This window comes from Miscanthus floridulus, chromosome 4 (genome assembly GCF_019320115.1).
Source record: "Miscanthus floridulus cultivar M001 chromosome 4, ASM1932011v1, whole genome shotgun sequence".
NCBI classification, from domain to species: Eukaryota; Viridiplantae; Streptophyta; class Magnoliopsida; order Poales; family Poaceae; genus Miscanthus; species Miscanthus floridulus.
The window spans coordinates 53,882,887-53,897,328 of NC_089583.1; positions in this window are offsets into that span (position 1 = coordinate 53,882,887).

Here is a 14,442-nt window from a genome sequence, read left to right on the forward strand (position 1 = left end):
GGTCAAAGCGACTTGGAACGGAGAAAGTATCTTACAAGAGTCTATTCTAAATGACTTATCCATTCAGAATGTCCTGACAAGTGAAAATAGAGATACAAGCAGAAACAATAGGATACCTATATTTATTTAGCTAGCAAGATATTATCTCTTGTACTTAGGGGCAATGATCACCAAGGATTGCTGGGAACGGCTTTCTATTTCCATTTAGGCTTGCTAACTTGACTTCTCTGATGTGCCTCGGTTCCTGCTGCTAGACCATGCCCTTTCACATTCATCAGCTATCTGCAGTTCTCGCGGGCAATCTGTGGAGCACATGGTGTGGAGGCGCTGCTTAGCAGCAGTGTGCACACTGCTCGTTCCCCTCGTTGGACAAGGACACAGTGGAAGGGCCTGGCTGCCAGGGTGCCTGGTTGCGGAGGCAGCAGCGGCTGAGCAGTGGAGACAGGTGTGGTGGTGCCGTCTCTGCACCGCAGCCCATCGCCCAGACAGCCCGCCTGCCATTGCATCCGTGATGGAGGAGATGCATGGCACGACGCGAAGAAGGGAGCGCTGGACCGCTGGTTCTATATCTCCGTCTCCGCTGCTTCGTTGAGTGAAGTGAAGTGACTGATGAGGTAGGGCCTCATGGCGCCGGTGGGAGTGCCTCGAAGGCTGTAGTAGCGAGGGACAGGCACCAACAGGCGAACGGAGGGGGGAGACGATGCCAAGTGGTGCGAGTCGACAAAGGAGGGAGGAGGTGCAGACGCCCAGTAGGCGGGAGATGGCACATTGGCACGGGCGGCGGGGACGCAGAGTAGGACGATGCGAGGTGGAGAACGAGAGAGTTCACGATTGTTCGGGTTGTGAAGAAACAGGTGCAAACCCAAACGGGACCACGACAGAACGGACGTCATTGTGAGTTAGCCAGATTGGACGGTCATATGACTAACGGGCGACGTGCCTCGATCCGCTTGCTCAGTTTTTAGGGCAGGATTCGTGTAGTAATGATAATAAAAGATTGTCGCTGTTGAATGAACAGCCGAGCACCATTGGAGTAACACATTTCCAGATTAAACTAGCCATTTCTATGGCCAAAGACAGGAGTCAACAGATTACAGTTAGAAAACGCAACTACCTCTAGTCATGTGAGTCCATCTAGGTTTGGTCTTCACTCTATAAAAAATATAGATATCAATCTCCTACAACTAAAAAAAAGAAAGTAAGACCACCGTTTCGTGCGACAATCGTCGCTCTGTGGGTCCACCCTCCCCTTGCGATACCGCATCACGCGCTCCCCTCCACCTCCTCCTCCTCCCCCTCGCGCCCTTGGTCGCCGGTGCGTGTCCCCCCCGGTCTGCCTCCTCCTCCCCCTCGCTGCCTCCTCCCGTCGGTCCGCGCATGCTCGACGAAACCCTAGCTGCTCCTTCGTCGCTGCCAACGGTGGCAGCGTTGTCTCAGCTCGTCATCTCGATCTGGCAGTAGGTCACCCCCTTCTCTTCTCCCTCGTGGACGTGCGGTTGCCGGCGTGCGGGTTGCGGCATGCATCTGCGCTGCCGTAGCTGGCCTACAGCGTGTGGCTGCCTGCGTTGCGCGTCTGCGTTTGCCCGTTGGCCCCTGTCCGCCGATGTGCTATGCGTGCCTGGTCAGCACGAGGAGGCAGCAGGCGGACGACAACAACAGGCAGCGGCCGCGTGCGGTGCCTCTGGCCCTGCTGCCTGCAGTCGGCTGGCCTGTTGTCCTGCCCCTACTTTGGGGATTCCTTTGGAATTTTTTCCCATAATTTTTTTGCCAATTTCTTGGTTGAATGAATGTATCTGAACTATGTGTGCTCATGGACAGCGGCATGGGTCCAGAACATGAAGTTGAAGCCGGGCATTGGTCTAGCAGAGGTGTGGATGGGGAACGAAATGATGCCATGTCAGGTGCTCCTCTTGGTTCTCAATCGAGGTGTGGATGGGGAACGAAATGATGCCATGTTAGGTGCTCCTCTTGGTTCTCAATCGTGCCTTGCTTTATCAACTTTACTTTTAGGCGTGTTTTTTCTTTTATACTAACTCAATTTTGTTCCATTTAATTTCACGGCAGGTTTTTCTGACATAGGTAAATGCAATGGAAATGCCCCAACAAAAAAATATATTAGAATATAGAAATGGTCGCTCTAATCGTTTGTTGTCCATTGCAATTTAGTGTACCCATTTTGGCATGCTTTCAATGGTTTGTACAGTTATTTTCTATTAACGTTGCAACATGATCCTTATCTGCTCAGTATGAATATTGCAGTACTACCTGTATTGTTGTCGTCAAAACTGCTCGTTGAGATGGAAGTTGAAGAAACTATGAAGAGGGAGTGACTCTTGACTAGAATAACTAATCTACCGGTGCCTACACAGTTTCAAAAATTAAAGGTGACCAATTTAGTATGAAGAATGAAAACCTATAGCATGTGTTGCCAGCTTCATTTCTCAGCTATTTATAATTAGAATGAACCTGGCATCGTTCCTTCTAGGTTAGAATAGACATGATTAGAAGTGCATGTGAAACCGCTGACAAAATAATTGTTGAATTTCGTAAGAGCTATGGATTGGGAACCCGTAACGGTTCGTTCTGTTTGTCATGACATAAATCATCTCACCATGGTGTTCGTAGGATAGTTATATATCATAGGAAATGGCAGTAACCAAACTCAGATAAATGTTTGGTATTTCTGTCTCAGTTTTCAAATTTGTTGCCTTCATACTACTTGTAGGCATCAGGAGGACATTTACTTCTTTGTCTATCTTCGTATTTTACCTCTTTAGTCACTCTGCATAATTTTGTTCCTTTTTTTAGCGAGACAGCTCGACATACCTATCTTCTGAATCAATAATTAATATACATCATTCTGCCCATGACAGACCCTACAGCCTGTCGATATGCACTTACCTTCATGTAATCAGTGTTAATGCTATATTTGTTTGTGTGACAGTTATGTTCCGAATTTTCTGTGTTTCTTTCGGTACAAAACAAAGTTTCAGGTCAAGGTTACAACAGCCTTTTCCATTTCCCTTCATCGACTTGATGTGTTTGATACAAATGTGACTGTGACTGTTTAACAAAGGCCATATCTAAGATTCAATTTTAGAGACCTATGCAGTGCCTTCATGAAAACGTAGAGTAAGGTATAACCACCTAAAGTAGATCTTTCTAGAGTTCAACTATGCAGAGCAAAACCACCATATTAGTTCACTGATTCATTCCTATTGTGACATGTCAACTATCTCAGACATGACCCATCCTGCTACACATTATTGCAAACTATCCGTATGTTAATCAGTCAGTTCAAAAAAGGAAGATTGGATTTGAACTCTTGCAGTGTCACCTTTGTTTCCTTATGAACACAACAAAATATCCCAACTTTAGACTTCCAATGTGCTGCTTACCGAAACGCTAGGCTTATTTTCATAAATGACTGCGCATTTTAATTTATGTCATGTAATAGATAACATGCCCTGGATCACCAAACTTTCTATCATTCTCTTCACCTGTTTATTCAGAATAGTAGCAATAGTCTTTTTGCTAATATAGAGTAGTAATTCTTACCTCTGTTATTTTTATCGTCACTTATGCCTGCAACATCTAAATATTTGTTAGTTCGTCAATTCCTGTAGGTTAAGATTTTCAAAGGCAACAATGAATGAGCATTCAGACAAGATCGAAGAACTTGCTGCAATGCTTGCTATTGAAGTGGTATGATTGTTTGTTGTCCTGTTTTATCTCCCTACAGGTCACTCACTACCTAGGTAGCGAAAAAAAGAGGGTTACCAAACTCTTATGAATATTGGTATGAGTGAGGCCTATTTTGCTAATTCCTTTGTGTTTTTACATTGTGGCACAATTTATTTGCTAAATTCCTTCCACTGCAAAGCTTCTGCTGTTGAAACAACCAGACAGATTACAGCTACTCCAGCATAAGAGATGGTTAAGGTCATTTTGCAAAAAACCAGCCAAATGATTTCTATCAACGATACAATCGATTCTGCTAGAATTTCGGTACAGACTATCTACAATTTCGTGTTAAGACAAATTGTTAATGATTCGATCTGTGCACAAAAAACTAAATAGCTTCTATTTGGCAACCACATATTGTTAAAGAGAACCACTGATAGTCCCATACATACAACGAATCTATGTGGAATGCCTTCAGAAAGCTAACCATTTAGAAAACCATGTCTCCTATATTTACAGGTGAGTGCAAATGGTAGTACTTATCATATCTAATAGTGAACAGGTAATCCAATCAACTCCCACACTGATTTTTTTAAAGTTCAGCACATTTGCTGTCCAACAATAATGTGCCTATTTAGATGTGATCGCTTCAGAGTTTTTTTCCTCTCCTTTTCCGTGTCTTTATATGGTCTGCACTCAATCTAAACATCCTATTTCAACTATGCAGGACAAAGGAAGCGCTGAAGAAACGCATACAAGAAAGGCTCCCCAAACTGCGCCCCAAAAAAACCATGCCTCCTTCACAGAATCCCCCAGGAAGAAGTAAGATCCTCAAACGTTATAATACACAACTGCATACTATGGTACAGGCAAACATATACACAAAGAAACATATTTGCTTCTATGTGGAGGTTCTTAATTTTACATATCATTTACAGATCCATAGCCAAAAGGAATTTTTTTTACCTATACATTTCATCGTGTCATCATTTGCAGAGCCACGAGCGTAGAACCTAAACACCATATCCAACCAGCAGTAGAAGTAACCAAAGGTGCACTCATATTTCCTACATTATCACTTATTGTTTTTCTTCTTCTTTGACTCTGCTTACACAGTGCCATAGTAAACAACTTCTTTGCCTGTTAACAAGTATGTATATTTGGAACCAATATAAAAATAGTTCTCTTTCTAATGCTTCAAATATGGATAATAATATCAAAATGACCCTGTTCCTAATGCTACAAATATGGATGAACAAAAACGGCTCGTCATTTTGCAACATGAACGAGGCTATATTCAGTGCACCAACAGGACATGGCAACATGTTTGTGGACTTTTAAACATTGTCGCTCCTGTGTACACTACATGTTTATCTCCACGCTTTAAAATATTTGTGCTCCAAGTCAGATCAGGGTACCAAACAAATCCTTTATGTCTAAGCATAGTAGCCATATGTGCAATAAGTCAATGACATTAAGTAATGCGCATTATACCTTCAAAAACTTTCTTATGGCTACCACTCATATTCTCCTACAACTAAAAAGAAAGAAAGTAAGACCACCGTTTCGTGCGACAATCGTCGCTCCGTCGGTCCGCCCCTCCCCTTGTGATACTGCGCGTCCTAATCTCCTACGCCGCTCTGCCTCGTGGTGCGATCGCCTCCCCACGATTGAGTCAGAAGGAAAGTCGTGGAAGTCACGCAAACAACGTCTCCCTCAGTAGGAAACTCGTGGACCGCACGTGACAGGCGACCTACCCCTGGGGCCTCGGCACACAATCCTCGCCCAGTCGCCCAGCGCCCAGCACCTTACCTCCCTCAATCCCTAGCCACAACCCTCTTCTCACCTTACGATTCGTGATGACAGTGGTGCGCGTGGCCCACTCCTTTGGCCGGTGGTGACGCACGCGGCCCCCTCTCGACTGGCGGCGCTCCGCACCAGTTTTCTGCTGCCATGACCTCCCCGTTCCCATCTCCTCGCTTCGTGTGTGCCCATCGCTCACCTTGCTGTTTCACCAGGCCCCGCCATGCCACCACCCACACCAAGGCCCCTGACATCGCCCTCCCTGTCTCCCTGCTCCGCCAATCCTGAGCCCCCATTGGTCCGCCGCACGTGCAACGGACGAGGTGGAGCCATGGAGGCTGAGCAAGGACATCGAGGTGGACAACTAAAAAGAAAGAAAGTAAGACCACCATTTCGTGCGATAATCGTCGCTCCGTCAGTCTGCCCTCCCCTTGCCTACGTCGTAGTCCGCTCGTTCCTGGGTCAAATTCCATATCCTAAAAAATATGTAAGGGTATCAGTCATCGCCTCTCCGTATCGCTCCGCTCGTTCCTCAGTCAAATTCCGTATCCTAAAAGAAAACTCGTATATCACATCGCCTCTCCTTCCCCTTCCTTTACTTGTCCTTCATAGAGCATACCTCTGCTTCCCCTTCTTCCTTTACCTGTCCTTCATCACCTTCCTCCATAGATACGAGATCCACCGGAGTGATGCTTCATAAACATCGGCACTGACCGTTTCATTCATAAGGACCTGCTGCTGCTCCGCACTAGAGCGACGCGCGGCTCGTCGTCAACGTTGAAACTGGCCGCTCTGTAAGGACCTACCGCTGCTCCACAGGTACTTCCACGGTGGCCATATGAAATTTTGATTGCTTCATTGTTTCTTGCTTGTCCTATTTAAAACATATTCAGAGTTGCATATTTGTTACAGCCGGTCTCTTGATTGGAGGCTTGGAGCCACTGCATTTGAGTATTTGACCACAAAAAACATGATTTGCATGTACTCAAACTACCAAATTTCAGATTATGTAATGTAATGGTAAGCATTGCAATGGTTGTGCCTCAGAAGTCAGAACTTCCAACCATCCGTGAATTCTTTGCTAAGCTGTTGAGAGGCTCCATCGCTGGGCAAGACATATATGGGTGGCGGCGGCGTGCGTTGGTCGAGTCTGTGCCGACGACGATGGGCAAGCCCTGCAGGAACACAGCGCCGCGATGCACAAGGCCTACATAGGCAAGCCCCAGCCCGCGTCGTCGTCCATCCGCGGACAGTGTAGAGTTCGTAAAAAAAACTACACCACCTCGCTTTGGCTTTGCTGCGGAGTCTGCGTTGAATGATACAGGTCATACAAATAGTATGGAAAAAAAGAGAGAAACTAATTTTATTAGCTTTGTACAAACTAATCTATAGGACATAGGTCATAAAGATAATGAGACAGGCTTTATATTTTTAAAATAATTTTAGATTTGTAAATTTCTATCGTCTAAGCTATAAGCACATGCATCGTTATAGGTGTAGATAAAATTTATAGGATCCGTGCAACGTACTGATATTATTTGTAAAAATATATTGTTTTCACTCCTGTCTACTGTTCATGGTCCGGCAATTGTAACCGGGATTGGTTTGATAATTGATTTTCATATTGATAGTTGATTTTCATATTCAAATCATTTAATCAGTATGACTAGGTTATTACTAATTATAAGTCTGGGTATCTTCAAATTTTAGATAAACAGCGCAGGAAAATCGAAATCATGCTGTTAGGAGAATATTTTAGAGTACAGCCAAAATAATTTTTGTAGACAAAAGATTTTGATTTCCATAATGAGTAAGCAATTATGAACTTAAAAAAAGGTTTAATTGTGCATGCTTTCAGTTCAAATCATTTGGATCAACAATATCAAGGTTTTTGTACTAAAGTAACTGTTCTGATAATTGATGTTACCTGAATGAGAGACCAGGGCAGAAACTCTGAAATATAGTGAAACTTTCAGTAGTCACTTGGTATGTCCTGATGAGTTTTTAGTAGCTTGGCCCTGCAATTGCAGACACTTTACTATTCTTCTTGAGTGCTTGGCATATTCATTTTAACATTGGTATTTAATTTTTACAGCATTGTTATCTTATCGTGCGATCTGTGTGTTTTTAGTATAAAATGTTAGCTATCCCGTAGCAACGCACGGGCACTGCTACCTAGTCAATAGTTAAAGTTATTTTTAAAATGCTGTTCTATACTTCTATCTTTTCTAAAATTTATTAAGTTTTCTAAAATTTATTAAGGGCTCTGATCCCTTTCAGTTTTTACCTCAAGAGAAAATTCCTTATTTTACACTAGAAAAACTTCCTCTTTCCTATTTAGCATACAAAGTTCAAATCTTCCCCATTGAGCACCTCTATTTTTTTTTCCTATCATCATCTCTGACGGTCAGCACTGTGAAATCTCCTTATAAGTCAATGGAAAAAGATAAATATGCCCCTAACCAAATATACATGGAAAGTCTAGTCGGATAGTCCAGCGTTCACTTCAGACTGCCTCTCTTGATCGTCTGTTGTCTGCTGATTTTTTTGTTATGTTCTAATATAGGCAAGAAATTTGACTTTAGAGACGCGAGAAAGGCTACGAAATCATAGTAGGTATTCATATATAGTAAAAAATCATCATCGACAAAGCCACATTACTCTTCTCAAATATTTGCTCTCAAATTAGCGGGTTGCTACACTATACAGCCATCGACTGCCCGTTGAGTGATCACTGATCATAGACTAACATGACAGTCATTAATAGGAGAGGAGAAAACAAAAGAAAACCCAATGGCACTACACGACCATAAACTCCTGGAGGAGACTAGTATCCAATGGCACTCTATTCGAGATGAGTTTCCTCCATAAGATTATGGTCTAGGAGAAGCGTAGGGTCAAATTCAAATTTTAGAAAATACTTGATTGCCATGCTATCTTACTACACCCTTTTTTATCATCGAGCCATAAATTAATCCGATAAAACAACAATAAATCACAAAACGAGTAGTAGTAGTAGTAGTAATAGTATAGGCCTCTAAAACATGTCAATCATCATTTGATCATGAACTTAGAGCATCAAGGCATCATAACAGAGAAGTGCGTGAAGGTAAGGTAGGGGCGGCTGGTAATGATGCAAGTTCCTCATAAGTTATCGATCAATCGATCATTAGCTCATATTTCAGATAATGTATGGAGTTTGACAATTTCATCATTGTAAAAAAAGGGCAGATGAGAGGAGAGTTGGCCAAAAAAAACCAACAACTGCTTGCCAAAAAAATAAAGCCGCTGCTGCCAAACATAGAGTAGAGAAAAGGAGAGGAGTAGTAGTAGGATAGAAGTAGTAGTATTAATAGTAGGATAACAAAAGTAGTATTAGTAGTAGAAGTACTTGGAGTAGTAGTAGGACAGCAGCAGTAGTAGTACAAGTAGTTGGAGTAGTAGGACAGTAGTAGTAGGAGGGATGAGAGAAGAGAGTAGTACAAGTAGTAAGGAAGAAGATAAGAGACTAGTAGTAGAAGTAGTAGGAGAGGATAGGAGAGGCGTAGTTGAAAGGTCCTAGTATGGCTAGAGGGGGGTGAATAGCCTATTAAAAATCTACAAATCAACTAGAGCAATTTGATTAGTATGACAAAAGGCGAAATGCAAACTTGCTCTAGCTCTACAAGGGTTGTAAGCCACCTATCCAACAATTCTAGTTGCAATGATTACTAGGCATACAACTTGTAATGTTACTACTTACTAAGAGCTCTCCAACTTGCTACTCTAAAGAGCTCCACTAGATGAACTTAAAACAACAAAGCAAGCTCTCAATTCTAATTACACTAAAGAGCTTGCCACAACTAGTTTGCAAGAATATAAATGAGTGAATAGGATGATTATACCACCATGTAGAGGAATGAACCAATCATAAGATGAAGACTAAGCCAATCACTGGGAGAATGTAAATGACAAGAGACAACCGATTTTCTCCTGAGGTTCACGTGCTTGCCAACACGCTACGTCCCCGTTATGTCGACCAACACTTGGTGGTTCGGTGGCTAAGAGGTGTTTCACAAACCTCGTCCACACGATTGGACACTGCAAGAACCTCCCCACAAGTGAGGTAACTCAATGACATGAGCAATTTACTAGAGTTACCTTTCGGCACTCCACCGGGGAAGGTACAACTCCCCTCACAATCACCGAAGGTGGCCACGAACAATCACCAACTCGTGCCGATCCTCCACCGCTGCACCAAGCCTTCTAGGTGGTGGCAACCACCAAGAGTAACGAGCAAAATCCACAGCGCAACACGAATATCAAGTGCCTCTAGATGCAATCACTCAAGCAATGCACTTGGATTCTATTCCAATCTCACAAAGATGATGGATCAATGATGGAGATGAGTGGGAGTGCTTTGGCTAGGCTCACAAGATTGCTATGTCAATGAAAATGTGCAAGAGGGTGAGCTTCAACCGGCCATGGGGCTTAAATAGACACCCCCACGAAATAGAGCCGTTGTACCCCTTCACTAGGCATAACGTGGGCTGATCGGACGCTCTGGTCAGTTGACCGGACGCTGAACACCCAGCGTCCGGTCGCTCGCAGTCAGCCATGTGTCCTAACTTAAACGGTCATCAATCTTGACCGAACACTGTGCTTGAGTTGACCGAACGCTGAACACCAGCGTCCGGTCGTTTACAGTAAGGTTCCAAAACCAACTTTTGCTGACCGGACGCGTCCGGTCATGCTCGACCGGACCCTGCCAGCGTCCGGTGACACTGTGACTACTTACTGTGCTGACCGACAACACGATCGGACACAACCCTTTAGCGTCCGGTCGCTTAGCGACCCAGCGTCCAGTCAGTTGACCGACGCCAGCATCTTTGCGACCAACTCCATTTCACCTCTAACTTCTTTACCCTTGCTCAAATGTGCCAACCACCAAGTGTATCACCATGTGCACATGTGTTAGCATATTTTCACAAACATTTTCAAGGGTGTTAGTACTCCACTAGATCCTAAATGCATATGCAATGAATTAGAGCATCTAGTGGCACTTTGATAACCGCATTTCGATATGAGTTTCACTCCTCTTAATAGTACGACTATCTGTCCTAAATGTGATCACACTCACTAAGTGTCTTGATCACTAAAACAAAATGGCTCCTACATTTTATACCTTTGCCTTGAGCCTTTTATTTTTCTCTTTCTTCTTTTTCAAGTTCAAGCCTTTGATTATAACCATGGCATCACCATTGTCATGATCTTCATCATTGCTTCAACACTTGGAATAGTGCTACCTATCTCATGACCGCCTTGATAAACTAGGTTAGCACTTAGGGTTTCATCAATTAACCAAAACCAAACTAGAGCTTTCAATCTCCCCTTTTTTGGTAATTGATGACAACCCTTACACAAAGATATGAAATAAGATTCAATTGAATTCATGTTGCTTGCCCAAGCATATTTACCATGTGTAAAGGATATGGACAAGTTTCATGAACTCCATATGGTAGCAATTGCTCTCCCCTACATATGTGCTAAGAGTTTGGATTGTAGCTTTGCACATATGCTTAGATAGAAAATATAGGAGACAATTTTTACCTAATGATGCTAAGGTATAAGAGATGGACCTTTGAAGCATGATACCAATCAGGAGTGCACCATTATACCATCCTTAGCACCATTAGTAACTAGACATACATAAAAACTAGAATACCCCATGAGATCAATATTACAAGTAAGGGTCTAGTTTCCATATGATGAACATAAGTCTAATTACTTTAGCTAAATACCACTTAATAGCTAGATACTACTTGTAAATTTATGGGAATGAAATCATTAGATGACCTATGCATACTAGATTTTTATTTTATCATGCAAATTTACAATTAGCATACACCACAAAAGCATGGATGTTGAATTTTAGAACTTGTGCCATGCAAGTAAACACATGAAATGCACATTCAAATGCACCACACAAGTTCATGAGCTTGCTCCCCCTACTTGTGTGCTCAAAATTTTAATTGATCCCTTTCCTTTGTCATATCTTATCAATTGATCCCTTTCCTTTGTCATATTTTATCTCTCTACACTATTTCTCCCCCTATCACTTATCTTTGTTTCTCTCCCCCTTTGTCATCAATGACCACAAAGGCTTAAAGTAGAGATAGGTTCAAATTATAGATAGGTTGGGGTGAAACCATGTGAAATGAAGATCATTTTTCAATTTGGTTCAATCTAGTTTACTTACAAAAGATATTTAACTCGGTTTGATCCAAGGACAAGCTTCTTCACACCTCCAAATAAGGGTTATCTTGTACCATGTTGAGTTAAACACTTATAGCTCATTTTATAGATCAAACACTAGGTTTACAAGCCCACAAACATGTTATATGCTACCACTAGATCATTTCAAACATATAAGCAATAGTGGTAACATACAAGCATCAAATTCATTTGATTTTCATGAATGATCCTATTCAAATGTGAAATATGTCTAGATGCACTAATCATGTCCTTAGCAAGGATGTATGTCATGCCAATCAATTTATACCTTTTATTGGTCGAAGGAGAGGCATGTCATATAATGGGGTTGCATCAACACATATTGGTGAAGTCAAGTATGTTCAATTCATTCCTTAGCTTGCAAAATCTCTTCTCATCAAGTGGCTTGGTGAATATGTCAGCAAGTTGATCTTCGGTGCCCTACACTCTCGATGCAAATGTCCCCTTTTTGTTGGTGATCTCTTATGAAATGATGGCGGACATCAATATGCTTTGTTCTTGAGTGTTGAACCGGGTTGTTTGTGAGATTGATGGCACTCTCATTGTCACATAGCAATGGCACTTGTTTGATCCTAATTCCAAAATCACTCAAAGTAGCCTTCATCCAAAGTAATTGAGCACAACAACTACCGGCTGAAATGTATTCTGCTTCGGCGATTGAAAGTTCTACACTATTTTGCTTCTTTGATGACCAAGATACAAGTGATCTTCCCAATAGTTGACATGTGCCCGATGTGCTCTTTCTCTCAACTTTGCATCCCTGCATAATCGGAGTCCAAATATCCAATCAACTCAAACCTTGCTCCTTTGGGATACCACAACCCAACATTTTGTGTATGCTTCAAGTACCTCAATATCCTTTTAGTTGCCTTCAAATGACTTTCTCTTGGTGAGGCTTAAAATCTAGCACACATGCATACACTAAACATCACATCTGGTCTTGATGCGGTCACATAGAGTAGGCTTCTAATCATAGACCAATACATCTTTTGATCCACCATGTTGCCACTAGCATCACTATCCAAGCTTCCACTTGTCCCCATTGGTGTACTAATAGCTTTACTATTATCCATTCCAAACTTTTTGAGCATGTCCTTGATGTACTTGCCTTGACTCACAAATGTGCCATTCTTCATTTTCTTGATTTGAAGACCAAGGAAGTAACTAAGCTCTCCAATCATAGACATCTCAAACTCACTTGCCATCATCTTGCCAAACTCCTCACAAAAATCTTGATTTGTTGACCCAAAAATGATATCATCAACATAGATTTGCATTACAAACAAGTCATTTTCAAGCTTCCTGGTGAAGAGAGTGGTGTCAACCTTTCCCATCTTGAATCCCTTAGAGAGTAGGAAATCCCTCAATCTCTCATACCATGCTCTTGGTGCTTGTTTCAATCCATACAAAGCCTTTCTCAACTTGTAAACATGGTTGGGTTTCTTTTCATCTTCAAAACCGGGAGGTTGCTCAACATACACAAGCTCATTGATGTACCCATTGAGAAATGCAATCTTCACATCCATTTGATACAACTTGATGTTGTGGGCACAAGCATAGGCTAACAAGATCCTAATTGCTTCCAATCTTGCAACCGGGGCATATGTTTCTCCAAAGTCAAGACCTTCAACTTGAGTGTAACCTTGAGCCACTAATCTTGCTTTGTTCCTTATTACTATCCCATCTTGATCTTTCTTGTTCTGAAAGACCCACTTGGTTCCAATCACATTATGATCCTTAGGCCTCTCAACTAAATCCCATACTTGGTTTCTTGTGAAGTTGTTTAGCTCTTCATGCATAGCATTAACCCAATCAACATCCCTCAAAGCTTCATCTATCTTCTTAGGTTCAATGGATGACACAAATAAGAAATACTCACAAAATGAAGCCAATCTTGATCTTGTTTGCACACCTCTTGAAATATCACCAATGATAGTGTCCAATGGATGATCTCTTGCAACATTGGTTGGTTGAAGCACTTGCACTTGATTGCTAGCATTTGATTTATCACTTGGTTGAGATGTTGAACTAGCCACTTGTTGATCTTGCACATTGCCATCACTAGTGCTTGCTTGGATTTGATCATAAGAACCACTAGCTTGCACATTTGAGTTAGAGAGCACTTGATTCTTGTCATCTTCAATATCAATCACCTCTCTAGGCCTTAACTCACCAATGTCCATGATTCTCATTGCCTTGATCAATTGAGTGCCTTTCACATCATCTAGATTCTCATCTTCCTCTTGGGAACCATTTGTTTCATCAAACTCCACATCATAAACCTCCTCAAGAGTATCACTAGCCAAATTCCAAACTCTATAAGCCTTGCTAGTAGTGGAGTAACCAAGCAAAAAACCTTCATCATATTTCTTTTCAAACTTGCTCAATCTAGTGCCTTTCTTCAATATATAGCATTTACAACCAAAAACCCGGAAGTATGCTATGTTGGCCTTTCTTCCATTCAATATCTCATAAGGTGTTTTCTCCATCATGGGGTGACAATAGAGTCAGCTGCTATAGTAGCAAGCCAGTGTTGATTGCTTCGGCCCAAAATGAATGACTCACATTGTACTCACTCAACATTGATCTTGCCATATCAATTAAGGTTCTATTCTTCCTTTCAACTAGCCCATTTGATTGAGGAGTATACTTGGCTGAGAATTGATGCCTAATTCCAAATTC